Genomic DNA, 14246 nt, shown 5'->3' on the forward strand with positions numbered 1-14246 from the left:
TAAAATAAATATATTCATTAAAACACAATGACAGGAAGGAATAGGTCAAGTGAAAATTGGAGAGGTAAGAAGCCAGATGCTAAATCAAATTATCAAATATTGATGGACTGATGACTGTATTGAACTGAACCATATCCTGCAGGTAATGGGAAGCCCTTGAGGAATTTTTAAGTAGGAAATGATAGGCTTGGATTTACTTTGAGGAAAAATTATTAATTAGGTGGAAATGCATTAGAAAGGATAAATTTGATAAGAACAGCTAGAGTGTAGGAGAGAGTAATGGATCACTGTTGCAATGAGTCAGACAAGCAATGAAAAAGAGGGTAAGTTTTAGCTGTGATGACTGAGCAGACATAACTATAAAAGGAAAAAAATAATCTTCACTCCCCAGTTCCTGGATGAGTGATACCTACAGTGATACAAAATGTAGAAGACATGGGAGGATTGAATGAACTGTGATAAGTTCTGTTTTGGATAAATTGAATTTGAGATCATTAGGAGACATTAAAGTAGAGCTATCTATTAGGCAGTTGAAATACTTACCTGAGGTTGAATAAAATACCTGGGGTTGAATAAAAATTAGCTATATGTTGATTGATTTTGGTGGTAAAGATGTAGAAATGACCTTCCACTTTCAACAATTAAGAACTAGGTTCTTGGAAAGAACACAACAAAAGCAAGCCAGAATTTTAAAAACACCATCTGTTGGAGGGTATCTGAGATCTAGGATTTAAGGGAGCTAGGATTTAAGGAGTCAAGATTCCAGAGTTGAAGACAAGATACAGTCCAGGCTTTCAACATAGCTTTTCTCCAAGATGCATTTCCTGAATCGCAAACAGGAGCCCTGGGTATTATACACAGTGAATCATGGAACATTGCATCAAAAACTAATGATGTATATGGTCTGGTGACTAACGTAATGTAACAAAAAATATTTTAAAAGGTGGGAAGAGCTTCCAGTGTTCTTCTGGGTTGTAAAGACAATTAATTGGAGTTCAGGCTCACTGAAGTGTGAGAAGCTCATAAACACCAAAATTTTCTGTTGTGTTCTCTCCAAGGGCTATATCCTAAATGGTAAAGGTGAAAAAAAGTGGGCCTTCCCTCTCATAGACTGATGCTTGGACCCAAATCAGCTCGGTTACAGATTGTAATAAAGTGAGCTTCTCCATATGTGATATTCTGCCAAAGTGAAAATTTCAAGAGGAAGATAGTGTTGTCCTGAGCATCAAGACAGTTTTTCATACATAATGTCAGATTTCATCAAAACAAGAGTTTAAAGAAAAAAATTAACAGAAATCCAAGAGAAACCACAGGCCCACAATGATCTAAGTAACAGAATTATAAAACCTTAAATGACAAGATTTTAGCAGAGAAATGGAAATCACAAAGATGAATCAAATGGAAATGAGAAATCACATAAAATAAGATCCAAATACATGAATGTAACAGCTACTAGATATAACTGATGAGGAAATCAGTGAGCTAAAAGATAAAATGGAGGGGAAAATCAGTCTTGAGCATTAAGAAAATGACAGAAAATGTAATGTGGAAGGAAAAGAATAAGATACAGATGGCCTTGAAAAGTTCTAATACCACATATTTGAAATTTCATGAGAGGAGAGATTAAAAACAAGTAATACTCGAGATTATGTCCTGGAAATTTAACCAAGTTGATTAAAAAAATAAATAATAGATTCAAGAAAGGTTATAATCCTAAACAAAGCAAATACATCACACATCATAGTGAAACTGCATGAAACTAGCCAGAGAGAACAGTCTTAAAAGTTGATGAGGAGAAAAGACAATTTACTTTCAAGGAACAGTTATAAAAGAGAATGGCAGTTGATTTGTTAACAAAAACAATAAATGCCAAAAGTCATTAATACTGATCTGAAAAGTTCAGGAAGTGTTCTGAAGACAAAAGGGAAAGGATCCCACATGGAAACTTGAAGAAGGAAAAAAAATGGAACAGGATAAATATCTGCGTAAAGATAAATGAATGTGCCTATATAAATAATAACCTCTAGGCATACTAAAACATTTAGAAAAGAACTGAAACAGCACAAGACAGGTGATAAATGAAGCTAAAGTGTTGTAGGGTCCTTACCTTAACTGATTTATAACAGCCCTTAATAAGTTGAGGTACGGTGCATGCTATAACCTCTAATCACTAAAAGAATAATAAAAGAGTGTATAACAACCTGATAATTTAGAAAACTGATTAAATATGAGAAATCCAAAAGAAAGCAAGCAAGAAAAAAAAAAAATAGAGCAGAGTAGACAAACTAGTATTAGGGTAAATATTAAAGCAAGAAAAAGTCTTGAGGTGAGGAAATCTCATCAAAAGTGTCAATCCACCAGGAAGCTATAATTCTAGGTTTGTATGTAAAAAGTGACATATCATTAAGATATATAAAGCAAAGGTGGAAAAGTACTAAAATATTGAATAGACCACCCGTTATACTGGGAAAATGTTAGCAACTTTTCTTAATAATTGATGGAACAAGCAGACAAAAACATCAGAGTACATGTTAAATAAAACATAAACCACCCACCCAGCATATTTACTTTTACTATTTTTAATTTTATTAAATTATTAAATCTAAATTTATTAATAAATGTTAAATTATTTTTATTTTATTATATCTATCTATGCAGTACTAAGTCCTAACCTTAGGAAACTTGAAAAAGTACCCAAAGCAAGCAGAAAGAAATAAAAAATAAGATAGAAAAAGAAAAAATAAGAAATCAAACTGAAAACAGAAAAATAAAGTGAAACAAAAAGCTAGTTGTTGAAAAAATTGACAAAATTGACGAAACTTTAGCAAGACTGTCAAAGAAACACATTGCTAACAATATATGAAACAAGATTTCACTATCGATCCTGCAGACATCAAAAGGAATCCTACAGACAACTCTATGTGCATAAATTCAATAACTTACATGAAATGAACCAGTCCCTTGAAGAGTACAAGTAATCACCACTCACTAATGTATATCAAATAGATCATTTGACTAGCCCTATAACTACTTTAAAAATTGAATTGATAATTTAAAACTAGCCACAAAAGAAATTGCCAAGTCTACATTGTTTCACTGGAGAATTCTACCGCATATTTAAGGAAAATTTACACCAATTCTACACAATCTCTTCCTGAAAATAGAAGTGGAGGAAACACTTTACATCTTTCTAGAAAGCCAGTATCACTCTGATGGCTAGACATTACAAAGGCAGTACAAAAATACAAACAAACAAACCTACAGCCCATATCCCCCTTGAATACAAATGCAAAAACTCTTAATAAAGGGTTAACAAATGTATGGATTTGAATGGATCTCAAGAGTGTTATTCTAGTGAGGGGGAAAAAAGCCAATTTTTTGGTTAATGACTGCCACGGGTTAGAGACTGTGAGGAGATAGGGGATGGTTGTGACTATAAAGGGGTAGCATCAGGAAGAATCTTCATGGTAATGAAGTAGGTCTGTATCTTGATTGTGGTAGAGACTACATGACTCTACACATATAATAAAATCGACCTAGAACTCTATACACACATAGTACCAATATCACATTTTCAGTTTGGATATTGCATTGTAACTATGTAAGACAAAAACTGCTGGGCATACTGAGTGAAAGCTACATGGGACCTCTCTGTACTGTATTTGTGAATCTATAATTCTGTGAAGCTTCATGAATCTGTAATTACTACAAAGTAAAAAGTTTAAAAAGGGCTGAAGGGGGGCTTCTCAAGAGATGGTAGTATTTACATCAGTGGATATTCGTTTTGGATAATTCATCTACCTGTATAATTGATATGTACAGCTTTTGGTACATTTAATTCAACCTAATTATTTCTTTTAATATGAGAATGGATAAAACCAGCCAGAGTGAAATTACTGAGTGAATAGTAAAGAGTACTGAGGGAAGAACCATGGAGAAACCTAATTTTAAGATTGATGACAAGAAAAAAAGATATAACAAAGTCTAGGCAGTGGTCATAGAAATTAAAGAAAATTAGAGAATTGTGGTATCATGAAAGCTAAAGGAGAGGTGAGTTCCATATATTAGGTTATAAAAAGAAGTCTTCACAAATTTAACCAAAGTCAAACTATATCAAGTCTTTTCCAACTTTTCCAGTGACAGTGATATGAAACTATAAATCAACAATATAAGAAAAACTGAAAAATTCACCAAAATGTGAATTTAATATTTAATTTAATATTACACACTTCTGAACAATCAATGGGTCAAATAATAAATCTAAAAATTATTTAATTTGGGCGGCACCTGGGTGGCTCAGTGGGTTAAGCCTCTGCCTTCGGCTCAGGTCATGATCTCAGAGTCCTAAGATGGAGGCCCGCATGGGCTTTCTGCTCAGCAGAGAGTCTGCTTCCCCATCTCTCTCTGCCTTTCTCTGCCTACTTGTGATCTCTCTCTCTGTGTCAAATAAATAAAATCATTTTTTAATTATTAAATCTTTTTAATTAAAAATATCTTGAGACAACAGAAATGGAAAAACAACATATCAAAAATTATTTGATGCAATTAAAGCAGTTCTAAAAGGGACATTTATAGCCTATAAATAAATTATGAAACAATGCCTACATGAAGAAACAAGAACAATTTCAAATAAACAACATAACCTAACTTTATACTTCAAGAAACTAAGAAAGGAAGAATAAGCTAAGATCAAAGTTAGTAGAAGGAAAGATATAGTAAGGAAATAAATGAAATGGAGACTAGAAAGACAACAGAGAAGATCAATAGAATCAAGAGTTGCATTTTTAAAAAGTTAAAATTGATAAACCCTTAGCTAGACCAAGGAAAAAAGATAATAAAATTATAAGAGAAATAAGAGACATTACAAATGATACCAAACAAATATGATCATGAGACTACTATGTACAATCATGCCAACAAATTAGATAACTTCAAAGAAATTGATAAATTCCTAGAAACTACAACTTACTAAGACTGAATCATGAAGTAATAGAAAATTTGAATGGAACAATAATAAGCAAGGCTATTGAATTAGTAAACTCCCAAACAACAAAAGCCCAGGACAAGAAGACTTCACTGAATGCTACCAAATATTTAAATAATTAACTCCAGTTTTTCTCAACCTCTTCAAAAAAAAATTGAAGAGAAGGAACACTTTCAATCTTATTTTACAAGGCTGGCATTACACTGATACCAAAGCTAGACAACTGCATTACAAAGAAAGGAATTACAGGGAATATGCCTATTAAACATAGATGCAAAAAATCTTCAACAAAATATTAGCAAACTGAATTCAGGAGTACATTAAAAGGATCATACATCATGCTCAAGTGGGATAATCCTCAGGATACAAGGATGGTTCACCATACCTGAATAAATAAACGTGATATAACATATTAACATAATGAAGGACAAAAATCATATAATCACTTCAGTAGTTGAGGTAAAAGCATTTGACCAAATTTAATAGCGTTTATGAGAAAAAAAAAAAACTCTCAAAAATTAGGAATAGAAAGAATGTACCCAAATGTGATAAAGGTTGTGTATGACAAACCCACAGTTAACATCATACTCAATGTTGAAAAGCTGAAATCTTTTCCTCTAAGATCAAAAACGTTACAAGGATGTTCGCTCTTGCCATCTCCATTCAACATAGTACTGCAAGTCCTAGCCTGAGCAATTAGGCAAGAAAAAGAAATAAAAGTCATCCAAATCAGAAAAGAAGTAAAATCATCTCTATTTGCATATGACATGGTATCATAACTAGAAAACCCTTAAGTTTCCACAAAATCTCTAATAAATGAACTCAGTAAAGTTGAAGGATACAAAAGCAACATAAAAATCATTGCATTTTTACACAGCAACAATGAACTAACCAAAAGAGAAATTTAAAAAATCCCATTTACAATAGCATCAAAAAACAATAAAAAACTTAGGAAGAAATTTAACCAAGGTGGTGAAAGATTTTTTCATTGAATACTTGAGCACATGGATAAAATAAATTGAAGAAGGCACAAATAAATGAAAAGATACCCCATGTTCCTGGAAGGAAGAATTAATAATGTTTAAATATCCATACCACCTAAAGGGATCTACAGATTCAATACAAGTCACCAAAATTCCAATGGCATTTTTCTAAGAAAGAGAAAAAGAACAATCCTAAAATTTGTAAGGAACCACAAAAGACCACAAATAGCCAAAACAATCTTGAGGAAAAAATAACAAAGTGGAGGCATCACACTTCCTGATTTTAAATTATATTACAAAATTATACATGTATTCCCCCCACTTTTCAAAAGTCTGTGTTGTGTCACCTCACTTTTACAAAAAGAAAGAAGAAAAAAATATCTACATTAATGACTGTTTTTCCTAACTGAAAGAAATCCAAAGAATATTTTTGCTTTAACAAGGACAAAAAGTGAAAATAATGTTTAGTGTTTGTTTTACAGTGAGCCATTATAGAGGCATTGTGCATCCTGAGTAGCAAATACAGCTCTGCCAAGCTCCATCCCTAGAGAACTACACTCAGCATCTCAGCATCAAGCTGCCATAACTTTGAATTGTGTCTTTGAGCATCTGTGTTTTATCTCAATTTATCCTGTGCATCCATTAGCAAGATGTATCCTAAGGTATCAGAAAAGCCTAACACATTATTTTTGAGGAACATTCAAAATTTTTTCCACATAAGTGAATAGTAATTACTTCTTTGTGCCATTTCAGCTTAGGGATTAAAATAGTGTGGTGCTTGCACAAAGATGGACAGATTGATGGAATAGAATAGGATGACCAGAAATAAATCTTCACATATTCGGCCAATTTATTTTTGAAAAAAGGTGTGAAGACCATCCAATGGGGAAAGGACAATTTTTTCAACAAGATGGTGCTGGAATCCCTTTTACGAAGATGGTGCTAAAAGCTGAGAAGGAAGCCCCTACCCCCTCCCAAAGCCAAAGCCAAAGGAAAGCCTTTGATGGCCAAGAAAGTGGTGCTGAAAGCCATCCACAGTCACAACAAAAAGATCCGCACAGCACCTACGATCCCACGACCCAAGACTCTGCGTCTCCCAAGGCAGCCCCAATACCCTGGAAAGAGCACTTGAAACATGCTCAATCACTATGCCATCATCGAGTTCCTCCTAACTACTGAGTCAGCCATGAAGAAAATAGAAGGCAACAACACACTTGTGTTCATTGTGGATGTCCAGGCCAACAAGCACCAGATCAAACAGGCTGTGAAGAAGCTCTACAACACTGATGTGGCCAAGGTCAACACCTTGATCAGGCCTGATGGGGAGAAGAAGGCCTATGTTCGACTGGCCCCTGACTATGATGCTTTGATGTTGCCAGCAAAATTGGGATCATCTAAACTGAGTCCAGCTGGCTAAATCTAAATACAATTTTTTTCATCATACAAAAACAAACAAACAAATGGTGCTGGGAGAGCTGGATATTCACATGCTGGATATTCACATTTCATTCACAGAATGTATACCTTATATACATACACAAAAATCAACTCAAGATAGACCAAAAACTTAAGCTAAGAGCTAAAACTGAAAAATTCTTAGGAAAAAAACATTGGGGAAAAGTTTCATGACATTGGATTTTTCAACATTTCATGGGAATGACACTAAAAGCATGGGCAACAGAAGAAAGAGTAGATAAATAGAACATCAAAATTAAGAGCTTTTATGCATCCAAAAACACTATCAAAAAAGTGAAAAAACAACCTACAGAATGGGAGAAAATATTTGCTAATCATATATATGACAAATGATTAATATCCAGAATGTATAAAAACTCCAACTCAACAACAAAAGATTCAAAAATTGGCAAAGGATTTGAATAAACATTTCTCCAAAGAGGTACAATTAATCCTTAATCATTAGGAAAATGCAAAGCCAAACTGCAGCGAGATAATCACTACACACTCACTAGGATGGCTATTATTAAATAAATAAATAAAATACAAATGTGAGGGCGCCTGGGTGGCTCAGTGGGTTAAGCCGCTGCCTTCGGCTCAGGTCATGATCTCAGGGTCCTGGGATCGAGTCCCGCATCAGGCTCTCTGCTCAGCAGGGAGCCTGCTTCCTCCTCTCTGTCTCTCTCTGCCTGCCTCTCTGCCTACTTGTGATCTCTCTCTGTCAAATAAATAAATAAAAAATCTTAAAAAAATAAAAAAAAATAAAAATAAAAATAAAAAAAAAATACAAATGTGATGAGTATGCAGAAATTTGAAACCCTTGTGGTTTGCTGGTGGGAATGTAAAATGTGTAGTCTCTGAAGAGCAGTGGAATTATAAACATAGCTTTACCATACATTCCAGCAATTCCACTTCTATGTGTGTGTCCCAAGGCACTGAATACAGGAGCTCGAGCAGATTCTTGTAAACCAACATCCACGGCAACATTATTCACAATAGGCAAAAGGTGAGAACAACCTAAATATTCATCAACACATGAATGGTTAAACAAAAGGTGATTTGTACAGTCAATAAAATAGCATTTATTTTTACAAAGGAATGAAATTCTGATCCATGCTACAGCATGAATGAACCTTGCAAACATTATACACAGTAAATAAATCAGATATATAAGGATAAATAATGTATGATTCCAATTACATGAGGTACCTAGCATAGTCAAAATCGTAGAGACCAGAAAGCTGAATAAAAGTTACCAGGTATTAGAAGGAGAGAAAAGGGGAAGTTATATTTTAATGGATACAGCATTTATGATGAAAAGGTTAGGCTTATGGGTAGTAGCATTGTGAATGTATTTAATGCCATTGAATCGTACCCTTCAAATAGTTTCACTGATAAATTTCACGTTATATATATTTTACTACAATTTTAAAAAACATAATACAATTAGCTTTTAGATTTTAACATAAGTGAATATCCTCATGATCTTGAGGCAAGTGGAGATTATTTAAATAGATACAGAAAGCACTGACCATGAGAAAAATATTGATAAAATTGATAAAATGATATACATTTAAATTAGGAACATCTGCTCAACAAAGTACACTAAAAAATGGAAAGGCAAGCCGCAGACTAAGAAGAGAAGGTATTTCAATTCATACAGTGTCCTAAAAGGTAGCTTTAAGCTTAAATAACTTCAGAAGTGCAAACTTAACAAAACAAAGCATTTTGTTATTTTAAATTTATTTCACATTTAGGCTCAGGAATTTTAATACATTTTAATGTTAATTTTTTTAAATTTCAGTCCCTCCGATTGAAAACAGCAAATGTCAACCTATGGAATCAATTGGTGAATCTGGAAAACTAGTCCTGCATAGTATAAGGAGGCCTCCAAGAACCTTTCCGTTGCTCCTTTCTGTTGAGTCTAGAGACACCATCCAGATACCTTCCTTCCTGGTGAGTTCCCCTGTCATGCCCATTGTGAAAGCACATCTAATCTGGGACCATCTCAGTCCACCAGGGAGGTTCTAATAACTGTGATTCAAAGAGAATGTGTCACCATCTCAGTTCCATTCTCAGATACCCGTTGGCCACTATACAAATTCTCTCACTTTATCTGCTCAACAGCCAATTTAATAAGTACCTATAAAGGGCATCTTTTGTCAAGTCCTCTCCATGCCCCCCCTCAAATTTCTGCTGTGTTTTTCCCTGTATTCATTAGATGCCAGTTTCCTGATATCTGTAGAAATACATATGGGTTCAGAGAAAAATCCAAAAAGATAACACTCCGAAATAACATTTTTTTTATCTACTTACACAGAGAAATGACTAACAGCTCACTCTGCTGAAAATTATTTTCAGGTCTAATACACCAAACACTCTATGGCATATTTTTAAGTTTTAAACCTCACATAATATATAATACCTATTAATAACAAATTTTAACTGGGGTGCCTGAGTGGCTCAGTCAGTTAAGTGTCTTGACTCTTGATTTCCGCTCAGGTCATGATCCCAGGGTTGTGGGATCAAGCTCCAAGTCAGGATCTGTGCTCAGCAGAGTCTGCTTGTCCCTCTTCCCTCTGCTCCTCCCCCTGCTTGCACTCTTCCTCTATCTCTAACTCTAAATATATAACATCTTTAAAAAAAATTATAAATTATAACTGACTAAAGATACTGATATGAATAATGCATAAAATCATCATGCTATTATGGGCTTTTTCCTATTTTATAAGCTCCCTATAATTTTACATTATTGTATACTTAAAGTATTTACATACATTTTAAAAGATTTATTTATTTAATTGAAAGAGAGATCGCTTCTCGGCCTTTTGGCCAAGATCAAGTGAAAGAGAGAGAGGGAGAAGGAGCAGAGGGAGAGAGTCTCTAAGCAGGCTCCCTGCTGAGTCTGGAGCCCTACTTAGGGCTCAGTCTCAGGACCCATGAGGTCATGACCTGAGCCAAAACCAAGAGTCAGATGCTTAACCAACTGAGCCATCCAGATGCCCCAGTATTTTTATATATTTATAGACATAATACATTTTTCTTTTTAAGCTATGGAAGAGTATTTTATTCCTATTCAGCATCTGGGAGTGAACACAAAGTTTTATTGGGCAAAAAAGCAACATTTTAATCATTGGTGACTGCTAGAATCAGTATTTCATTTCTCTCTGGTAAACCAGGACATAAACCCATTAGGAAGGGCTAGTATATTGATATAATTGGAAAACTGAAAATGTTCTCTCTACAGAGTTTTCCTATAAAATTGAAAAATCCTGAGGTAAATGTGTACTTCATTGTTTTATTTGTTTGCTTGTTTGGCTTATAATTGAAGGTAAAAAAAAAAAAAAAAAACCCACCCCTCTTATACAAAACTGTGAATAAATTAGAAGTTTGTTTTCTATATCTTCACTCTCCTGAGACAATAGAGGTAGGTAGATATGATTATCACTCTCAGATCTGCTTTATTTGACATATATGTATATTCCCCAGGGACCAAGGACATTTGGCACACCACCCCCAGGCACAGGATTAAAAGCACATTGAAATCTATGGTCCTGGTCACCTATGTGGCTCAGTCTGTTGAGATCCAACTTCTGATTTCAGCTCAGGTCTTGGTCTCAGGGCTGTGAGATCAAACCCTGCATCAGGCTCTGTGCTCAGCAGGGAGTCTGCCTGAGATCCTCTCTCTCCCTCTTGTCCAGCCCTTCCCCGGCTAGCTTGCTCTCTCTCTCTCTCTCAAATAAATAAATAAAATATTTTTTTAAAAAAGAAATCTGTGGTTCCTATATTTTATAATTTGTTGTGTATAAAAATTCAAGATATTCTAATGTCTTTAAAAATCATATGTTTTAGAACTAAAGAGTTGGAACATCAGATATCCTAAGAAGAATTGGTACAGAAGCTATTTAGTAAAGCTTTATACGGTTCTACTCTCTCAACATTTACCTTTTTAAACATTTTTAAAGGTATCTCTCTACTCACCCAACTTTATGAGATTCATTCAGAAATAGAGATTTAATCAGAATGACTTAATATTGCAAAGGCAATTTCACCTGTTCTGACCAAGGGGAAGAAAGCATGATATATTTGCAGAATGGCAAGTAATGTGATGAAGGTGAACCTGGGGAGAAAAGGTGGTAAATACTGGTAGACAGTATTTGTCTATGTCATATAGACACAGTATATGACATCACTTGAATAACACGCTGAGGCGTTGGCATTTCGGTCTATAGGTGATGGAATACCTCGGAAACATAATAAATAAAACCATGATTAGACTTTTGGTGAGTTCCTCGTAGCTGGAATGTGGAGGATGGTATTAAAGTAGCTGTTATTACTAAAAGTGGGTTACCTAGGTTAGGTTACCACGATTTTCCAGAGGAGAAAAGATGCATACTTCAGCTAGAACTGTAGAAGACAAAGACAGGGAGGAAAAATTTAAACTGTATGTGAAAGATAAAATCAAAAGGATTTGGAGATTGCTTAGATTTGGAACCTTAGCTGGATAGAGATGCTACTAATAGAAATAGAGGAAAAGGGTGAATTTAGATCAGATCCTAGTTGCTTTGAATATATGGAGAAACGTTTTGTAAGAAGTTGGAAATATGAGACTAGGAACTCAGTGAGATTTCTAAGGTGAAGTTCAGCTTTGGAAGTTGTTTATAGGATTGTAGGACACTTTATATATGCAAATGGCACGTCCCACTGAGAAGCCCAGGTCCAGCCATCCAAATGTCCACAAGAAACCGGGCATGAAACTTTACAAAGTAGTGGTCAGATGATATCTTAGAGATCCCAAGACCCCTGTAAAGCTCCTCAAAAGCACCCTCAGAGTTAAAAAACCAAGTCACAGAATTAAACAAACAAAACCCATTCAAGTTTGTAAACTAAATTGTTAAGTTCAGTTCAATATCTTTCTAACTGTGATTTCTGTAGAAGATAAAAATAGAAGGGCCCCTAGGGAAGAATATCATCTAAGACCAAAATATAAGGCCATGGAAGGGAGTACACTAGAGCCCAAAGAGAACTAGGAGTGAACCAAATTTTGGAAACTAAAGATGAGACAGACAGTAGTAAACAAACAAAAATATCCCACAGTTGTTTTGACCACAATAACTGTTCATTAAATTAACGTTAAACACTTGTTTCTAATCCCTACAGTTAACACTTACACATAGTTTCTATTACTACCAAGCCACATTTGTACGATTTTGACTAAAAAATTAACTATTCCTATGTTATCATACATACAACCCATTTTTATTGCTTATGTTCATTTAGCATAGATTTGGGTATCTGCCCTTGACACTGGGTATAAACAAGACAAACAAGACCCCTACAGTAATGGAACTAAAGAAGATAAATGAGGGATACTTCGGTGGCTCAGCTGGTTAAGTGTCCGACTTCAGCTCAGGTCATGATCCCAGAGTCCTGGGATCGAGTCCCTCATAGGGCCTCTTGTTCGGCAGGGAGCCTGCTTCTCCCTCTGCTCGGCACTCTCCCTGCTTGTGCCCTCTCTCTCTGACAAACAAATAAATAAAATCTTAAAAAATAAAAATGATAAATGAGGTTTTTATCAATAAAGATGATAAATGATAAACGTAGGTTTTTAAAAAGGGAGGGAGAATTTTAAGCTACGCTTTTTAAGAAATCAGCAGGATGATAGGAAGAGAGGTGGGGTGTATCATGGGCACTATTTTAGATAAGAAATAAATGCTTTTTTCTAAGAACGAGACTTTTAGGTTAAAACCAGCAGGAAAAAGTGGAGCCAAACATCTTTAAAGTCAGAAGACAAGTGCTCCAAGCAGAGGAAATAGAAGAAGCAGTCCTGAGAAGGACTGATCGACGGATTTGAGAGGATGGTGTGGTTAGACCTCATGGATCAAAAAGATGATTAAGGATGGTGTCGGAAGGACAGACAGAGCCAGGTCATGCAGACTTCTTTGGCCGTGTTAAGTTGTTAGGATTTTATGTAAATGTAAAGAAAAGACATTAAGAAGATGAGAAGAGCTAAAAGAGGGAAGTGGTTTATAAGACATTAAAAAGGTCTAGAGCAGTGCTACCCAGATGAAATAGAACATGAGCCACATGCGTAATTTTAAATTTTCTAGCAGCCACACTCAAAAAACAAACAGAAAACAAAATAAACAGAAAGATTAATGAAATTAATATTAATAATAAATTTAATAAGCCCAATATGTCAAAAATATTTAGCCTTTTGACATTCTTTTTAGCAGATCAAGTCGTCGAAATGTGGTGTGCATTTTACACTTACAACACACGTCAATTCAGACTACATTTGAAATGTCTAATTCCCACCTGTGGCTAGTGGTTGCTGCACTGGACAGTGTAGGTCTCGAAGTCTCAGCAGAATTCATAGAAAATGCTTTCTTCACTCTCCCTTACCCAAGGATTCATGGTTCTAGAGAGTGAGCAAGTGTTTAAAAAAAAAAAAAAATGTATTACCCTCAAAGGAGCACTAGGTTTCAGGCCAAGAAGGTACAGAAAGTGCTGGAGAATATACAGGGGTCTGTGCACGCCAGAAGGCAGATGCCAGGGGACACGGTCACAAGACGTACCCCTCCTCTCTCATCTCAGCTGATGACTTCCGTTTTCCCTCTCTTCTGGATTGCCCCTACCAACATCTAAACATGTAAATATTTCTTCCATGTAAAACAAAACAAAACAAAACAAAAATCTCTTGACCCTTTCTGCCTCTACTATGACTCCATTTCTTTCCTTCCCTTAAGAATAAAATTCAGAAGAACTGTCCGTATTGACTATTCCCATTTATTTCCTCTTATTCTTTCTCAAATCCACTCCAG

Source organism: Mustela lutreola, chromosome 1, assembly GCF_030435805.1.
Source record: "Mustela lutreola isolate mMusLut2 chromosome 1, mMusLut2.pri, whole genome shotgun sequence".
NCBI lineage: Eukaryota > Metazoa > Chordata > Mammalia > Carnivora > Mustelidae > Mustela > Mustela lutreola.